A 19,530-nucleotide genomic window follows, 5' to 3' on the forward strand; every position below is an offset into this window, starting at 1 on the left:
ATTATGTATGTATATAATTTTGTCATTTCTTGGTGGCATAATGAAAAAAATAATTTTAAGAAAAAATGTATTTTAGGTGTAATAATTATTAAAATGTTATAAAGCTAATTTTATACGGTTTAATTATACATAAAGATCAATGCAATTTATACATAACTATGAAATAAACACATAACACTAAATTTAAACATGTTATTTTAGTAGTACATATTAAATATATATTGAAATTTAGGTATATATCAAATGAGACCAAACAGAATTTGTGACATATTTTGGGATTTCCTACCTTTTACAGTTAATAAAGTAAAACCGTTCATTTTTATAATTTCCACATTTTGTTTCTAAACAAAAGACATTTCAAATTGCTACTTGCAAATGATTTTTCGCCATTCAAAATACAAGAAGTTCGTGAATATTTTTGCTTTCTAAAAAAGCCATATTCGATGTTCCAAATCATGATTCCCTCTTTTAATATTAATTTTTAAAGTACTAGCGATAGCTTGATGTTCCACATAAAAATCTTTATCAGATGAATGTTCTCTTCAGATCAAAGGAATACCTTCTTGTAGTGAGTCTGCAGTAACGTTTCTGCCTTTATTCTCATTTACACAGGATATTAATAACGAGTTCCCTGTGCTTCCTTTCGATAACCAACACTCTACTGTGACAGAAATTAACTAAATCAGGGCCTCCCAGTGGCATGCCATGGTACATAAGATGAGAGGAACTGAAACTTTCAACCCGGTGTATACAAAAATAATCATTTTCTATGTTTATGCTTGGATGTGCAGAAGGTTGGGAAGCATTAAATTAAGTAAAGCTTGTCTAGAAATAGAAATAATTTAAAGCTGTAGAGGGCTCAAACCATTGTAGATTTCGTAAAACCCTATCTACATCTACGAAATAAACCTCCTGATGAAGCAGTCCTGCTGATAGCCACTGACTGTTGCACAGACCCACAGGATGACCTGCAAGCTCCCAAACGGCTCTGTTTTAAAGTGAAAATTTATTTAAATAATAAATAGAAATAGCAATAGGCTACCTACTCTAACAACATTAACTTCCCAATTACCTCCTAAACCATAGGGCCTCTCAAATCACTGTTGTGGAGACACTTTGCAAAACTGTAAATGACAGCTGGAAAAGGTAGGCATGTCTTTTCACTGTTTGATCCCTATCCCTGGCACACTGCCTGCCACATAGGTGACATTCAACATTTCTTACATGATGTGTTTGACCTGGACACCGAAGCAAGAGTTTAGTAGAAATTGGAAGAGACATGAAGAATGTAAAACGGAGCTCTCACTTGGTGATGAGGAAGTGGAGGAAAGGTGTTGTGACCTTCCCAGGACCAGAGCATAATCTTGCTCTGGGAGAAGTATATTCTGGGGTATGTTACCACCCCAGTTCCTCTCTTTGTGCTCTACCAAAATACAAAGAAATACAAAATTTCTGATTCTGGGTTCATCATTAGGTTGTATCCAGCATACCAGTATTTGTATTATTTTAATTCAAAATATACTTTATTGTAAAGAAAAGAGGCAAGAAAATATTAAAGAACTTGTCAGATAAATTTTTGCCTTCTTTTCCCACACCTTAGTAACTTGCAAATATTCTTTGAGCCTCAGTTTTCTCATCAAAATGGAGAAAAAATCGCCTTGGAGAACTGATGGGAGCATAGGTATAGATAGCTTTTATCATTATTCCTTGTTCATAATTGGCACTCAACATATGGAATGGATTGACTGGATGAGGCAACGAATTACTGTAATTTGTATTGTGAATAGAGATTGTGACTGTCACTTTCTAGCAACCCCTTTAAGGGCATGAGATTTCCTTCCTTTACTTTAATATTGTCACTACAATTTCTTTTCTTGAAAATACTGTGGCTATATACTGGAATATTTGGCCATGAAAATATACAATTTGTTGTTGCTTCTAAATTGTATAATGATCTTTAAATCAATGACTGTAAGTCAAATTAGAGTTGCAAGATTTAGCAAATAAAGATACAAGATGCCTAGTAAAATCTGAATTTCAGATGAACAACAAATAATTTTTTGTACAGTATGTACTATGTAAGTTTGGAACATGGTTACACTAAAAATTATTGTTTATTATATGAGACATGCTTAAAGAAAATATTTATTGGTAATCTGAAATTCAAATATAATGGGACCTGTAGGCATAGTAGGGTCTCTGGTATCCCTAAGCTGAAGATAAAGGGGAGCCTCATAGATCACAATTAGCACTTCTTCCTTCTATAGTTGAGTAAATGAAGGCCCAGGGAAATTGGTTACTTGGCCAAAGAAATCAAAGAAATGAGTGGCTGAGACAGAAGCTGAACCAGGTGTCCTCACAGCCCATCCAAAACTTTCTCCCTGCACACCATTGCAAAGATGCCCCTCCTGACTTGCCCATTCAGAAATTCTTAGGGATTTGCAATGTGAAATTCCTTTGTTATTTTGGTTGTTCTTAAAAAAAAAAAAAAAGTCAACCAAACAGTAACAAGAAACCTCTTATTCATCCAGGCTCCAACATGGCCTTCATTGCCTTTAAAAGCTGGACTGACGCTTCCTGATTCTTTCTCCATAAATACAATACCTGGCAAGAACAAGGAAGGACAACATGCTATTACAGCCCCCATCCTCCAGTCCACCTTCATCTGCTTCCCTGTAACAATTTGTTTTTATCTTTTTGACTTGTCTGAGAGCAGCAGAATAATAAGTATGATGTAAATGTGGCTTTGTGGGTGGTGTCTGCTGGGCACTGGAATTGTTTACCTTGTCATAAATAGCTGTCTTCAGGGACCCGCCCAGACAGTCTGCTTTACTAACCTCACAAACATAGACAAATCTCACACCCCTTGCCTGAGGATAGCCCACTAGAAACAGAAGGGATTAAGTCCCTAGTTACAATGCACGAATTTTAACAATAACATCCTGATCCGAATAAACACTGAGAGGAAAGTAAATAGAGTAGTGCAATGAATAATATGAGCTTTGAGATAAAATCGGCCTTGGTTTGAATCTCAGATCTGTCACTTACAGTTATGTGACCTCTGTGAATTCCACCTCTTAAGTGGAGAAAAATCCCACCTACTTTCTTCAAAACTCATAGGCACTGTGAGGGGCAAAAACGAATTATTTAAGGATTTTTTTTTTCCCCTAAAAACATACCTTGGTCATCTTTAGCCCAGGAGGGAGTTTTGCTTTTTAAATTTTGAGTTTAGGTGGAGATAAAAAGAGCTTTGTTGTGAAAATTGTACACTCAATTTGGAATTGTACACTTTTAAAGCGTGCAGTTTATTAAATGGATTATGAATGTATCTTAATAAACTTAAGAAACAAATGAATAGATTGGAGAGCAGAGTAAGTTGGCTTGGCCAGTGTCACGTGGCTAGCTAGTAAGTGGAAATAGTTTGGGAAAGGGCAAAGCTGAACTTTGTGAAGGAGCAGGAAGCTCAAGAAAACTGAAGAAAGCTGGAAAAAGTAACTGGGGGTTCAGGTAGGCCGGCATGAGATTTACTGTGACCACAGCGGACTATGAAGCAAGCAGCCTCTGCAGTCCATGGAACCTGACTTTCAGTCCATGGGAGCATGCCAATCTAAGCTGGCATGGGTCTCAGCAGAAGCCCCGTCCACCCAAAATCTACTTGAAAATGCTCCTGAAGCCAGAGTTATTCTTTTAGCAACAGATTGTAATTAGATAACTCTTCAGAAAAGGTAAAAAAAAAAAAAATTCTATGAGGTCAAAGGGTGCCCAAGGGATATTTAAATAACCACATTCTGTCTGGTCAACCCACTGGAGCATGACTGATTGAGAATTAACCCCTAACCAACATCAGCACTAAGCTCCTCCAAAAATCTTGTTACTGAGTAATTCACTGCTACTTAGTAAATTCTAGAAAATAATGTGTTTTAGATAGAGAATATCTTAGCAGGTAAAGTCAAAGCTAAAACAGCCCAGAGGTCAAAGGAGGAATTAAACAGATGTGCAAATTAATCTCTGAACTGCAAACACTCATGACCTGGAGCATGTATAAAGCAAAAGAGCCGAGAAATCACATCTTTTCCACTACCTGGATGAGGTTTCCATCACAGCTCACAGCTCTTCCAGCCTTGTGAATCAAAGATTTTCACGAAGTATTGCCTTCAAACTTCACCTCCTCGCTCAATAAGCGGCAGCACAACCAAGTGTGCCCACTTGTAGCCATTGTCAGGGAGATAAGCATTAGATGTGGTAAAAGAAATCTAAGAGAACAACTCAATTCTTTTTGAGTGGTAACTTCACTTTTATTTATATTCAATTAGTGAACAAAACAAACTCAAGAAACTACAGTCTCCCTGTCGAAAACTCAAAGTTCAGGCCTTAAGAACTGGATTATGTATTTACTTTATGCTACATTTAACCGTCTATTTACAGTGAAAGTCATTTTTTTTTTAACTTAAGCATGGCTAACATGAACAAAAAATACCATTGTCCTAGACCATTCTTAATTAAATTCAACAAATACGCATTGAGAACTAAGTATAGCAAGTGGTGAGTAGGGCTGCAGAGAACACAATAAAACAGAAAAACACCATCCCTGCCCTCAAAGTATTTACCACGGAGTCATCTTTTGATTAATTTTAACCAAGAGTTCATGCTACTAGACAAAACAATTGTTTTGTGTACGTATAAATTCTGCAAATTTATTTCTGGTCTTGAGTCATGTTTTTCTTTCTCATATCCAAAAACAATCTGGAAAACTTCCTCACCTCCAAAAATAAACTGGAAAACTTTGCCTAATCTCTCTCTTCAAATTAACTCCCCTTAAGTATTAATTAAACTTAGGTAAGAAGAAATTAAGTTACCTAAGTATCTTTTTTTGGAATCACCTTAATCATAAGTGTCCATAAAATCGTGGGATTTAATGTACGTGTTATATTTTTCAAAATGCACATTAAAAGAAATACTTGTCTATTAACATCAATACTTGGTGTGTACTACCTAAACCACATTGGGATCATGGCTTTAATCCACTGTCATAGTCAAATCCTTTCCCTCTACCTTTCAAAACCCCACCCCAACTGAGGTAGTTCCTCATATCCCAGCACTTAGCTGATGATCCTTTCTTTCAATTAACCAAGAAAATTAAGTCACTCAGACATGAGCTTCCTCATTACTTCAACATCCCATCACTTTTTCTTCTTCTTTTTAAGATTTTCTTCTGAGATATCCGTATTAGTCTCCTTTGATAATAATTTTACCTTTATTCCAGATTTCATTTTCTGTCAACTCAATTACTTCCTTTAATAATATTTAGTTTATCTTCAACTGATCTCTCTTCTTTGGTCTCGTTGCCTTTGTTTACATATATTTAGTTTAGAAATATTTATTATCTGCTAGGTGTCAGAGACTGTGCAAGGATTCTAGGGATGTAGATAAGAAAGACAAAGAAAGTCACAAACCTCAAGGAGCTTACTGGTGTCTAAGGAGGCAGGCAGGCCTGCCCTGAATCAACCCATAGTGTGATAGGTGCTATGTTAATGTGAACGCAAGAGTGTCCAGGGAGGAAACGCAATTAGAGCTTGAAGCCAAAAGTGGGAAGGATTCCCTCAGGGGAGGGAATGACATTTCATTTTATTGCTATTATCTTTCTCAGATGATTGCGGTGATTTTTTTTTTTTAATAAAAGGAAGTTGAATTTAGGTGGAGATAAAATAGCTTTGGTGCGAAAACTGTACACTCCATTTGGAATTGTGCATTTTAAAAGTGTGCAGTTTATTAAATGTATTATAAATTGACCTTAATAAGCTTGAAAAAACAAATGGATAGATTGGAGAGCAGAGGAAGGTGGCTGGGCCAGTGTCACACGGCTAGCTAGTAACTGGAAATAGTCTGGGAAACTGCAAAGTTGAGCTTTATGAAAGAAAACGGAGCTCAAGGAAATTATCTGAGAAAGATAATTGTGTGTGTTTTTTTTTTTAAATAAATGCAAGGTTTGTGGCAATCCTACCTCTAGCAAATCTATAGGCGCCATTTTTTCCAGCAGTACGTGCTCACTTTGTGTCTCTGTGTCACATTTTGGTGATTCTCACAATATTTCAAACTTTGTCACTATTATTACATCTGTTATGGTGGCCTGTGACCTTAAATGCTACTGCTGTAATTGTTTTGGGGTGCCACAAATTATGCCCATATAAGATGACAAACTTAATTGGTAAATTACGTTTCTATTCTGACTGTTCCACCAACTGGCCATTCCCCTATCTCTCTCCTGCTCCTCGGTCCCTTCTGTTCTCTGAAACAAAACGCTATCAAAATTAGGTCAATTAATAATCCTCTAGTGGCCTCTAAGAGTTCAAGTCAAAGGAAGCGTTGCACTTATCTCACTTTAAATCAAAGGCAGAAATGATTAAGCTTGGTGAGGAAGGCATGTTGAAAGCCAAGGCAATCCAAGACAGGTCTAAAGCTAGGCCTTTTGCAACAAACAGTTAGCTAAATTATGAATGCAAAGTAAAAGTTCTTAACAGAAATTAAAAGCGTTACTACAGTGAATACATGAATGATCAGAGAGCAAAACAATTGCTGACATGGAGTACGTTTTAACGATCAGGAGAAATGACCAAACCAGCCACAACATTCCCTTAAGTCTAAGGCTAATCCAGAGTAGCACTCTAACTCTTCAGTTTTATGAAGGTTAAAAGAAGTAAGGAAGCTGCAGTAGAAAAGCTGGAAGCTAGCAGAAGTCAAGTTCACAAGACTGAAGGAAAGAAGCCTTCTCCATAACAAAGAAGTGCAAGATGAAGCAGCAAGTGCTGATGGAGAAGCTGCAGCAAGTTATCTAAAAGATCTAAGCTCAGGTCATTAATGAAGCTGGCTACATGAAACAACAGATTTTCAATGTAGATGAAACACCCTTTCATTGGAAGAAGATACCATCTAGGACTTTGATAGTTAGAATGGAGAAGTCAATGCTAGCTTCAAAGGACAAGCTGACTCTCTTGCTAGGGGCTAATGCAGCTGGTGACTTTAAGTTGAGGCCAATGCTCATTTATCATTCTAAAAATTCTAGAGCCCTTAAGAATAATGCCTGTTCTCTGTATATGGAAGCAGAAAGCCTGGATGACAAAAATCTATTTACAGAATAGTTTACTGAGTATTTTGTGCTCACTGTTGAGAACTACTAGTCAGAAAAGAAAAAAAAATCATTTCAAAACATTACTGTTCATTGACAATGCACCCAGTCAACCAAAAGCTGTGAAATATATAAGAGATTAATACTGTTTTCATGCTTCCAAACATAATATCCATTCTACAGCCCATGAATCAAAGAGTAATTCTGACTTTCAACTCATTATTTAAGCTATACAATTTGTGAGACTAAAGCTATACATTTTGTGAGACTAGAGCTGCCACAGGTAGATATTCCTCTGATATATCTGGACAAAGTCAATTGAAAACCTTCTGTAAAGGATTCGCCACTTTAGGTGCCTGGAGAACATTTGTCATTCATAGCAGGAGGTCAAAATATCAACATTAACAGGAGCTGGGGGGAAGCTGATTCCAACTCTCATAGATGAGCTGGAAAGAGTCAAAATTCCAATGGAGGAACTAATTGCTGATGTGGTGGAATAGCAAGATAACTAGAATTAAAAGTAGAGTCTAAAGATGGGACTGAATTGCTACAAGCTCATGATAAAATTTGAATGGATGAGAAGCTGCTTCTTAACGAATGAGCAGAGAAAGTGGTTTCTTGAGATGGAATCTACCCCCGGTGAAGATGCTGTGAACAGAGTTGAAATGAAAACAAAACATTCAGAGTATTACATAGAGAGGTATGGTATGAAAGGATTGACTCCGATTTTGTAAAAAGTTCTACTGTGGGTAAAATGCTATCAGATAGCATCACTACAGAGTAATCTTTCAGAAAAGGCCTGAGCACAGTGCCGCATGCCTGTAATTCCAGCTATTTAAGAGGTTGAGGTGTGAGGATCACCTGAGGCCAGGAGTTTGAGACTAGGCTGGGCAACATAGTGAGACCCCTTAAAAAAAAAAAAGCTTTAATGAAAGGAACAGTCAATCAATGCAGCAAACTTCATTACTGTCACATTTTAAGAAATTGCCATCACCACCCCAAACTCCAGCAAACCACCACCCCAATCAGTCAGCAGCCATCAACATGGAGGCAAGACCCAGCAAAAAGCACACCTTGCAGAAGCCTTAGATGATCGTTTGCATTTTTTAGCAATAATTTTTAATCACAGTATTCACATTGTTATTTTAGATATTATATTACTGTATACTAAATAAGCTTTTATATGCACTGGGAATCTAGAATAAATTGTGTGACCTGCTTTATTGCAATATTCACCTTATTAGAGAGGTTTGGAATCAAACCCACAGCAGAACCTGAAATATCTCTGACACATGCCTGTAATGCCTAAGTTTAAATCACTAATCTTATACATTTCCTGGTTTTGTGACCCAGCAAGCTTATTTTGTCATCCACAAAAGGGGATCAATTATCTACTGCACCTGGCTATAGTGAGTAAGGAGACAGCAAGTACCCGTGGATCAGGCCCTCCAGTCAGTGAACCTGGATTCGAATGCCAACTTTACTTAAAGTAACCTTGAGAAGGTTACTTTACAACTCAGTGTTGGATTTTTATCAATAAAATGAGGATAAATAATAATATCAATCTACTGGGGTTGATGTGAGTAAGTAATCCTTGGAAATCATTAATCGGTAGGCATTCAATAAATATTAGACTCTATTATCAGAAGGTTTTTACCTCAAAATCTGTATGTAAACCCTCCTAAGTAAACAATATTAGGATAAATGGAATTCTTGTCCTTTATAATTCTGCATTCCATCATTCATAACTTAGAGTAGATCCCATCTATGAAATGAATTAAGTAGGAGAGATAAAGGTAAAACTTCAAAAGTATCAAATTGGCGAAGTAAAATAATTTAAATTTAAAAAGCAATTTGAGTTTTTCAAAATTCTACCACATTCTCATCTAATATGAATTGAATTGAGCCTATCTAAAATGTATATGTTGAAGTCCTAACTGGGAGTATCTCTGAGTATGATCTTATTTGGGCATAGGCTCATTGTGGATATAATTAAGTGAGGATGAGGTAATACCGGATCGGGGTGAGCTCCTAACGCAATCTGACTGGTAGTCATATAAAACAAGGAAATTTGCAGACAGATACACACAGAGAAAAAGTCAGATAAAGGTGAATGCAGAGGTTGGGGTGACTTCTCCAGCCCAAGGAACACCAAAGATTGACAGCAAACCACCAAAAGCTAAGTAAGACATGGGAAGGAACCGACCCTGCTGACACTGTGATTTCGGACCTCCAGCTTCCAGAACTGTGAGACAATACATTTCTGTTGTATAAGTCACCCAGTTTGTGGCACTTCGTTATATATTCCTAGAAAAGTAATACACCATTTGACAGAATGTTTCTTTCTAGCCAGAATGTAGATCTCAGTAACACATGTATCAATTCCTGAAACATATATTTAAATTTTAGTCTGAATCACACAATTGGTCATATAGCAAAATCTATTTTCTGTTTTTTTGTGTAATAAACCTCCTTTCCATCTACATTATAGGCTCCTTGAGAAAATAATATATTCATTTATTAATTCAATAATTAGTATCTAGTAAAGCCCTACTAAATGAAAGATGAAAAAACACATGTTCCTGCCCTCTAGGAATTCACAGCCTACAAGTCAAATCCTAAGTATATAAAGAACCAACATCAAGTAGGTTGGCATAGGCATTCCTGAGGCTCAACAGCAAAGCAACTTTCATTCCCATGGTTGTCAATGGTTCATCCCTTACACTTTGGCTTCTCGTGGAAAAATCCCGTGTTCTTCCAAGGACTGGTTATCTTCTTCCTTGGCCCCGACACCTACTTCCCTTCTTTCAACTTCAGTACAGTCCTCCACAGTTATAACAATCCTTTTTTCCTCCCAGAATAAGCAAATGACAGGCACACCCATAGGCAGGAATATAGGCCTATATGGACAAGGCCTATTTGGAGATGCCTCCCTAATGCTCATGATTCTACTGTTTTCTGACTTTGCCCTACCAACCAGGAATGCCTGCCAGGGAAGACTTTAAACTCATCTTTTGCACTAAAGGATTCTAGCAGAAGCTAGGCCAAAACAGACTTTCATCAGCAAGACTATGAATGCAGAATCCCATGGTGGTTTGGAGAAAGAGAGGAACTACAAAGTCCGCAGCTCATGATCTGAAGGAACCGTAGCCTTACTGCAGATCTCTGTGGATTTTCTGTCATGAGCCAAAGACAACCCCCACCTCTGTTTCATAGTCCCTATCTCACCCCTTTATTACTCAAAATTTTCCCTAGGCCCAGCTCCTCCCGCTTTCCCTTATTCCTAAACACATCCCACCTCTGCCTTCACTGTCCTTACCTCTTTTTCCCTGTGTTAAGGCATAGTGTTATATATTCAATTTATCAAATGTTTACTGAATGACAACTGTGTTGTTGACTTTGTGCTGGTGGCTTTCCCATGCATTTTCTCAAGTAATTTACACACCTACCATTACTGTTATTAGGAAAAGAAGGCTCAGTAAATCTAAATCCCCTGGCTAGGATTACATCCCTAGATCTGTAATGACCTCAAAGCCCATCCCACTTCTTATAGGCTTGAAAGTGAGAGTTCATAATGATGACATCGTTACCTGTTTACAGTTCCATACAGACAAACCAGTCCACCTATTTCTTTTAAAAAAAGAAACAAAACAAAACAAACACAACTTAGATCCGACCACAGGGGCAATTAGGTTGCCAAATCACTCTTTAGTGTAAGAGTAATTCTACAAGCACATTGTCTCTACTTAATCCGTAAAACCTATTCATTGCATATGTGAAAGTGTATGCATGGGCCAGAGTGTTTTCAAAGCATCCGGGCTCAAAATAAAAACACTAAAAAGCTCATTGTAACACTAGCATCAAGGAAAAAGACTCATAATACACGGTGTGAGATTTCCACATTGGGAAGATTTCAATGCAGTTTATGACATAAAAGTTAGCGGAGGGAGACAGGAAAGGGCTTGCCTGAACCCACAGGCCAACAAAAACCAGGCAGTTTAAGGCACTATGGCACTTTCTAAAACATCCTGGCCTCTGCTTATTCTAAGAAAAAAAAAAATCCCTGGCAAAGAGGATCCCTCTTCTCTCTGCTTTGCTTGATTTCTAGTGACCAAAGAAGTCACTGTCCAGTGATATCAAGAAATTCTGTCCCTAGGGCATAAATAGCCAGCACCTATAGTTCATGGTGTATAAGAGCCTGAGGGGCCTGGAGTGGATCCAACCCATTTTACCTAGTAAGAAACTACCTGGTAATACCTTGTTTGTATTTCTTGGAGGAGGGACACAAGAAATACTTATTTCATTCCATACAGTAATTCACCACAATCAGAGAGAGCACAGCAAGCGCAACACCATCTCCCAGCTGCTGATTACATCAAAGGCTTGCAGCACAAATTCAATTTTATGTTCATCTCAGCCTGCCACTCAGAAATTTTCTCTGAGGGATATGATTTTTTTCTGGATTTCATTTTAAGAATGATTTTCTTCATCCACAATCAATAAAGATATGTTTTCATCAAAAGACTCTATCTTGGCAGAATTCAGTTGGCTATTTCATTCCCTTTTGGTGACACAATATTAATTGAAATAGTTTATGTTGCACCTCAACTGGAAAAAGAGGCAGTGAAAATAGCAGCTATTCAGAACACATGTTCTATATACATCAACATGGAAGGCAGAAAATGATTTTCTCCTTCCCCAGGCGACAGCTATTAGCTATTCAAGAGAGTTGCTCTAACTTGGTTTATCTCTGTGATCTCACTGGAAAGAAAAATAAAGTCCTGACTGTTTATATTTTTTGTTGAGTAGAAAATCAAAATCCATATAAAGAAGATGCTTTAAATGCTTACATCCCACTTAAGAAGAGGAGAAATAATTATCTGTGTGCCTATGTGGCATAACGGGCCATCAGCATCACATTCATTATTTCCCTTAGCTAAAAATTGATAATGTTATTACAAATTCTTTTATTTTCAGTTTATAAATAATAATTATACCTGAATGCCTTGTATTTCTCAAAAACAAGCATATAGAATCAGCACAGTGTTTTGCACATTTACGAAAGAGGAGAAAACTATGCAATGCATTACAGAAAATAAAGCAATTTTGTTTTAACACTGGTTTGGGAAGTGGCAGTTAACTCATTTAACAAACATTTATGAAGCACCTACTGTGTTCTTGACTCTGGCTTCCTCTTGAGGCTGAGATGAAGGCCCCCCTTCCTATCCCATGATTCTGACAGACCATGGGGCCTCCATTACCACAGAGAGAGAAGGGATAGGGCCTGGTTCCCACAAAGTAGGTAGAGAGCGCAGCAGAGGCTGCACTTACTCTGCTGGGAGGAGATCAAGAAGAGTTTCTCCAAGGAAGTCCAATCACTGAAATATTCAGATGGTAATTTACATATGCAGTCTAAAAAAATGGGGGGGCATTGCTCAGTCTCTAATAAAAAAGGTAGTCTCCATCAACCACACCTTCTCACTTCCCCATTCTGAAGTTGTCTATTCATTATTCCTCTTTTTTTTTTTTTTTACAAGTAACTGAAACATTTAATGCCCAAACTAAATACTTCAAGTTTGGTTCATTATTCCTCTTAACATAAGAAGGTGCTAACAAAGAAAGTAGGGGTACTGATACCCTAAGGAGAATAAGGATTTCACAGGACTCTGGGTAGATATCACTCAACAGCGCATTTCTTCAAAGAATGACTTTAATTTGTGAGTGCTCAATACATACCTTTTACTGGATTTCTATTTAAAATGAAAAAAAAAAAGCATCAATTTAAGGAATAGCATGGAAATTTACAGAAATCTGGTTCAAGTCCCTATTTTATAAATTAATAAAGCAACATAAAGGCAAGCTACTTGGTTAAAAGCAGGGAGTGAACTCGAGTTTAGATTTTTCTAGGTATTTGACCAGATATGATAAGCCCTAAACAGAGAGATTACACTGTTCTTCAAAAAGTCTATGTAAATGTATACACGGATGCGGAAAAAAAATTGGTTAAAAAAAGAAGAAAGCTCCCAGCAGCATCAGAATCACCTGTGAGGCTTATTAAAATGCAGATTCCTAGACCCCACACTGGATGAAATGAATCAATGCTTTTAAGGGTTTAAATTTAAACTAGCTCTGGAAAGTCATTCTTGTTCACATTAAAGTCAAAGGAACTTGAATCTATCTCAGTATCCCCAACCTCATATATAACACAATTAATGAAATATTCAGATTAATTAATAAACTGAAGAAAAATATACTGCATGAATGAATGATCAAAAAGAAAAATTCTCACAAAAAGCTCTTACTCAGGATCGGTTTTCATGGTCTAGGAAGAACAAATCCCAGACCTGATCTGGGCCTTCCATAGCGAACAGGCCTAGCCTGGCACCCTAACCTCAAATGACCAAAACCTAAAGTAACTCAAATTTTTCCACATGCTGACGGCATTGCAAAAACACTGCATAAGATCTTTTCTTTGAAATCCATGTAGGGAAAACGACTTAAAAAGTATTCAATTGTTCAGCAAATTGGCACAATCTTTGCAACAGGAAAAAACTCATGCATGATCAAATTGTAATTTCGAGGCGAGTTCTTCCGAGTATAAAAGGATTTTAAAAGCTAACAATACTAAAGGAAAATCGCAAAAGTGCAAAATTCTATAACAAATTCCTTCCAAAATGTTCAGTTTGCTTTTCGGTGCCCCAATATAATGAATCAGGTTTTACTGTATCCTCCACACCAAAATGTTTTCTAAGACTCAGTTCAATAGCTCAGACTGAAGCAATGACTGGAGCAGGAAGCATGGCTTAAAACGGCCACCGATCTTATCGTGTAAATGTAAGAATGTCAACTTCTCTAGCAAGAGAACAACTCAAAGAGGAAGGAACTCCTTTCACAGAGCCTGGCCCCAAAACATAAGCTAACAACACAGCCTTAGTAGAAGGAAAGCTCATAGTGGTTGGAAAGAAGAGTAACGGTGGTGGAAGCATGGAATCTCATATTTCATTCTAAACAAGAACAGTTAAAACATTTCTTGGCCTGCTTTAGGACTATGCATGAAAGGCTTAAATCCCATCTAGATTTAGAGTAGTGTTCAGCTGTCTCTAAATGAGACAGCTTACCTGATTGCACCAGGTAAGTTAGTGTTTTATATACAACTAAGTCTTCCAACTATGTTGTGAGCTGGATACTCTCATATGATAGGCTTGAAGATTAAATTTCTACCTAATAATGTAAAATAATAATAAGATCCCCATTTGACACACGAGGAAACTATAGCTCAGAAGTCAAACACTTTACTAAGGTCCCATAGCCAGTAAAAGATGCGACACAGGAGGACAGCGTGCCATGATTTGCAGCTGTCATGTTCTGCCTTTCTAGCATACCTTCACACAAACTTCTGCCTTGGCCTGGAGTGCTTTTTCTCAGTACTTCCACCTGGCAAACTTCTGCAAAACTGGAACTTTCGAAACTGGAACTAAATTTTCACTGCTTTGAGCCTGTCCTAGTGAATGTTTAGCACTCCTCAACTCTCAGCCTTCCCTTTGCCACTTCTATCGGAGCACTTGTTACTCTGCTCTAATTATTACTGTTATATGAACTATTCCCTGAATGCATGCATTGAGGACATGCGGCAAGGATGATGGGGTGGTCCTCTTTCTCTTTTGCACTCTGCTGGCAGGGAGCTTTACATATAACAATAAATAAAAAATGTTGAAAGGGAGCCAAAGAATGAGCGTATCAGTTATGTAGGAATACGATATGGCTTCCGTAGCTGCCTCTCTTTGCTCCTCCTTCTTCTCCCAGAAAAGTCAGTTTGTAAATGTTCATCTTGAGAGTAACTCTGAAGTATATACAAAGAACAAAAGGCAGATGGAAAAAAATATCCTTGGCTATAGACATGCATTCTAATTTATACTACAGCAATCTAAAATCATATCAGCTTTCTAGGCTGATATGGTTCTGAGGGACTGTGTTAAAGAAAAACATCTCTTCCTGGTCCTCAAGGGGCGTGGTTTCAAAGGCAGGAGTTTCCCACCTCCACCCTCTCCATCTGGGGACCAGAGGGGTTTCAAATGTAAAGTTCTTTGACTAGGTTTCCCGTGCATGGGCTAGGTAGAAAAATCCAGGTGGGCTTCTTTGTCCAAAAAGCCTGTGGAAACCTCTGGGAGGAGGCTCTGTTGTGATCAAGCAGCCAATCTGGTATCAGAGTCGAAGATCAGTCACGCTACAGGAATTTTGAAAGAACTCCTCTCATTGGACGAGAACATGAATGGGACGGAATAACTCAAGGGTTAAAATTCCGCTACTCCCTCCCTATATAGAATCCTTCTCTGGATCCCCTCCCATGGCAGCATGGGAGCTGTCTCTCTTTCTCTTTCTAATAAATTGCTCTCTGCAAAACTTTGGGTCCATGATATTTATTTGAACAGCAAACTCACCACACCTCTGGGGCCCCTTTCCCCATTCTTCGGGGTAAGAGTGGCCAAGAACCTTGGATTGGGGAATTGAAAGTGTCTTTGGGACACCCCCACATCCCCCACACCCCACCATGACATCTTTTTGGCGAGCCAGTCAGGAGAACATTGGGCTTAAGAGCAGTGAGTGGTATGGACCCCTTTTGCTAGCTAATCTGTCCTTTCACTTCTTTGAAATTTGTTAAGGAGGTAAAGACTGGGTACAGTGGTACAGGCAAGGCTGGGTGGGCACCACCTGTGGAGAGCACCAGACCACCAGGCCTGCGTGGGGCCATGCGTGGAGGCAGCGGCTGGGCCCCGGCTGCCGAAGTGGCAGCTGCCTGTGCAAGCCATGCCCAGCCTTTCAAAATCATGGTCTAAAGACACAGATGTCAGGCTTTCTCTGAACCAGCTTCCCTTTCTTGCTGTTCTTTCTTTCTCTGGGCCAAGCCGAGGGCCGGGGGGAGGAAAGAGCAAGGTCTTGAACTCCCAGTTCAGTCTGGTTGAGGCTGGGGCTCCACTTAAACCTCCAAAGAAAAAGCCACCTATGCCTTTCAGGCCCCAACCTCCTGGGTCCAGATTTCTGTAAGGCAAACTTCTTCCCAGCTGTTTCCTCTAAGATATTTCCTACACATGAGGACCTCCTACAATACACAGGGCCAGTTCCTTTAGTCAGCAGTGCTAGGTTCTGTCCTAACAGAGCCAGAGTCTTTCAGTGGGTACTGGAGGCTATAAGACATTGTGTTTCTTGTCACCCACAATTTCCCAATCCAACTGAGTGATGCCAGAATCCAATGATGTACGATTTGTCTTGCCTAGGATTGGCTCTCCATACGGCAGGGCTTCTCCATCTGGAATACTATAGTCAGAATGGGTCCAAGGCTCAAACAGTTAATTACAGGCCCCACAACCCTAGCGCATATCCCTATAATGAAGAATAGGGTAGGGGAGAAGGCCTGGGTCCCAAGGGCATAGTTCCCACCTGGGGCATGTGCCCAGCCATTACCTTCTTTAAGATTGTTGTGCTTAGAGGCCCATCTCAAGAAGTTTATTCTCCTGGGGCAGTTTTATGATCAGGCCTATGTTAATTGAACTCTTGCTAGGGAATATTGGAATCCATTGCTGAAGCTCACTGGCCTAGTTCTTCAAGGATGCACTGGTACAGGGCCACTAAACCTGTCAGTCTCTATGTCTTTAAGGTGGCCATAAGGACATTCAGACAGTGAGCGTGTTTGCATGATGTTGGTAAGCATGACTAAACCCGGAACAACGGAGGGCCCAGTAGATGATCACACAAGGAAACTACAAGGTGCCATAACTGGGGACGCCCCAGGGCTAGCAGTTGCAAGGAGTAACGGGGGATGCAGGCATCCCTGTGTTCAATTTCAGATGGGTGCTACTCTTCCCCAGGCAAAGTCGTCCTTAAAGTGTATCCTGGATACCTGGGACCAATTTGACCTACGATATTTGAAGCAGCAGCAGCTCATTTTTCTTTGCCAAACAGGGTGGCTGCGATACTCTCTGCTCAGTAGAGAAACCTGGCCTCCTAAGGGAAGTATAAATTATAACACCCTCTACTCTCTGCTCAGTGGAGAAACTATAAATTATAATACCCTCTACGATTAGACCTATTCTGTAAGAGGGAAGGTAAATGGATTGAGGTCCCCTATGTGCAAGTTTTCTTTTCTTTGAGAGATAATCCTTGGCTATGTAAAGCCTGAAACCTATACCTTACTGACCTGCCTTCAGGACTACCCCCATATTTAGGCCTCCCTGTAGCTCCTCCCTCCACTGATACCGGCCAGGTCTCCTCAGCTCCTGTAACCCAAGAGGAGTCAGGGAAGGCCAAGCTGCCAAGGCACCTCAGGCTACGGGGATGCCCCAACTCTGACCCCTAAAGGCAGCAGGAGGAGAATTTGGCCCCACCAAAGTACATACCCCTTTTCACTTTCTGACTTAAAGCAAATCAAGGCAGACTTAGGGACATTTTCAGATGACCCGGACAAGTACACAGATGTTCTGCAGGGCCTGGGTCAGTCCTTTGAATTATATTGGAAAGATGTCATGTTGGTGCTTAGTCAGACCCTAACCAGCAAGAGAGAGAGGCTGCTCCAGTACTGGCTCAAGAGTTTGGGGACACCTGGTACCTTAGTCAAGTACATGACCAAATGACACCAGAGGAGAAGGATAAATTCCCTACAGGTAGACAAGCAGTCCCTAGCACGGACCTTCACTGGGATCCTGACTCAGAACATGGGGACTGGAGCCGTAGGCACCTATTGACCTGCATACCTGCGGGATGAAGGAGAACTAGGAAAAAGCCCATGAACTCTGCAGTGTTATCCACCATAACTCAGGGACAGGAAGAAACCCAACAGCCTTCCTTGAGCAGTTACTGGTGGCCTTAAGAAAGTATAGTCCCCTGTCACCAGACTCCATTGAGGGTCAGCTAATACTAAAAGACAAATTTATTATGCAATCAGCAGCAGACATTAGGAGGAAGCTTCAGAGGGTGGCCCTGGGGCCAGAACAGAGTCTAGAAACATTACTAAATCTAGCAACCTCGGTGTTCTATAATAGAGACCAGGAGGAACAGGCTGAAAGGAACAGGAGGGACTAGAGAAAAGCCACAGCCCTAGGCATGGCCTTCAGGCAAGCAGACCCAGGGGGCTCAGAAGAGAGAAAGGCTTGGGTTAGCTGCCAGTCTGGCAGAGCTTACTACCACTGTGGCCTAATGGGACATTGTAAGAGTGATCATCCCCAGGGAGCAGACCACCTCCTTGTCCTTGCCCACTGTGCCAAGGGGATCACTGGAAAGCACACTGTCCCAGGGGATGAAGGTTCCCAGGGCCCGAGGTTGCTAACCAGATGACCCAACAGCAGGACTGAGGGTGCCCAGGGCAAGCACCAGCACAAGCCATCACCCTCAATGAGCCCCTGGTAAAGCTGACCATAGAGGGCCAGGTGCTCGATCTCCTGGGTAGTGGTGTGGCCTTCTCAGTTTTACTTTCCTGTCCTGGACGGTTGCCCTCCAAGTGTGTAAATGTCCGAGGAGTCCTAGGACAAGCAGCCTCTCGATATTTCTCCCACCCCTAAGCTGTAACTGGGGAGAGATACTCTTCTCCATGCCTTCCTCATCATGACAGAAAGTCTCACTCCCTTACTAGGGTGGGACCTGTTAGCCATAGCAGGAGCCATTGTCATATGAACATCATCAGGGAGGAAATCACTCTCTGCTGCCCATTATTTGAAGAAGGGATTAATCCCGAGTTTTGGGCAATGGAGGGACAATTTGGGCAGGCAAAAAATGCATGCCCAATTCGAATAAGGCTAAAGGATCCCAATTCTTTTCCTTACCAAAGACAGTACCCCCTAAGACTGGAAGCCAAAAAGGGGCTACAGGATATTGTATGAAACTTAAAAGCTCAGGGTCTAGTAAAGTCCTGTAACAGCCCTCGTAATACTCCAATTTTAGGAGGACAAAAACCTAATGGACAGTGGAGGCTGGTGCAAGATCTCAGGCTTATTAATGAAGCTGTGATTCCTTTACACCCAGCTGTGCCCAACCCGTACACCTTACTCTCTCAAATAGCAGGAGAGGTACAATAGTTTACAGTCCTGAACCTTAAGGATGCCTTCTTCTGTGTTCCATTACATCCTGACTCCCAGTTTCTGTCCACCTTTGAAGACCCTTTAGACCAGAGTTCTCGGCTCACCTGGACAGTGTTACCCCAGGGCTTTCGAGAGAGCCCCCACCTGTTTGGCCAGGCTCTAGCCCAGGACCTTAGTCGTTTTTCATATCCAGGTACCCTGGTTCTTCAATATGTGGATGACTTATTTTTAACTGCTAACTCAGAAACCCAGTGTCAGCAGGCCACCCAGGACCTTCTAAACTTTCTAGCCACCTGTGGATATAAGGTTTCCAAATCAAAAGCCCAACTCTGTAGGCAAGAG

At 40.1% G+C, this 19,530-nt stretch overlaps 1 long non-coding RNA gene across 1 annotated transcript in view; it reads left to right on the plus strand.

Moving 5' to 3' along the window:
- Positions 1-656: 656 nt before the first annotated feature.
- LOC116534342 overlaps positions 657-19,530 on the plus strand; it is a 28,259-nt gene continuing 9,385 nt past the window's right edge. Inside the window, exons 1-2 of the long non-coding RNA XR_004261667.1 lie at positions 657-7,080; positions 13,160-13,167. This is a non-coding gene — a long non-coding RNA (uncharacterized LOC116534342). The remainder of the gene's footprint in view (positions 7,081-13,159; positions 13,168-19,530) is intronic.

Source organism: Sapajus apella, unplaced genomic scaffold, assembly GCF_009761245.1.
Source record: "Sapajus apella isolate SASKATOON/1434 unplaced genomic scaffold, GSC_monkey_1.0 scaffold86, whole genome shotgun sequence".
In the NCBI taxonomy this organism is placed as follows: domain Eukaryota; kingdom Metazoa; phylum Chordata; class Mammalia; order Primates; family Cebidae; genus Sapajus; species Sapajus apella.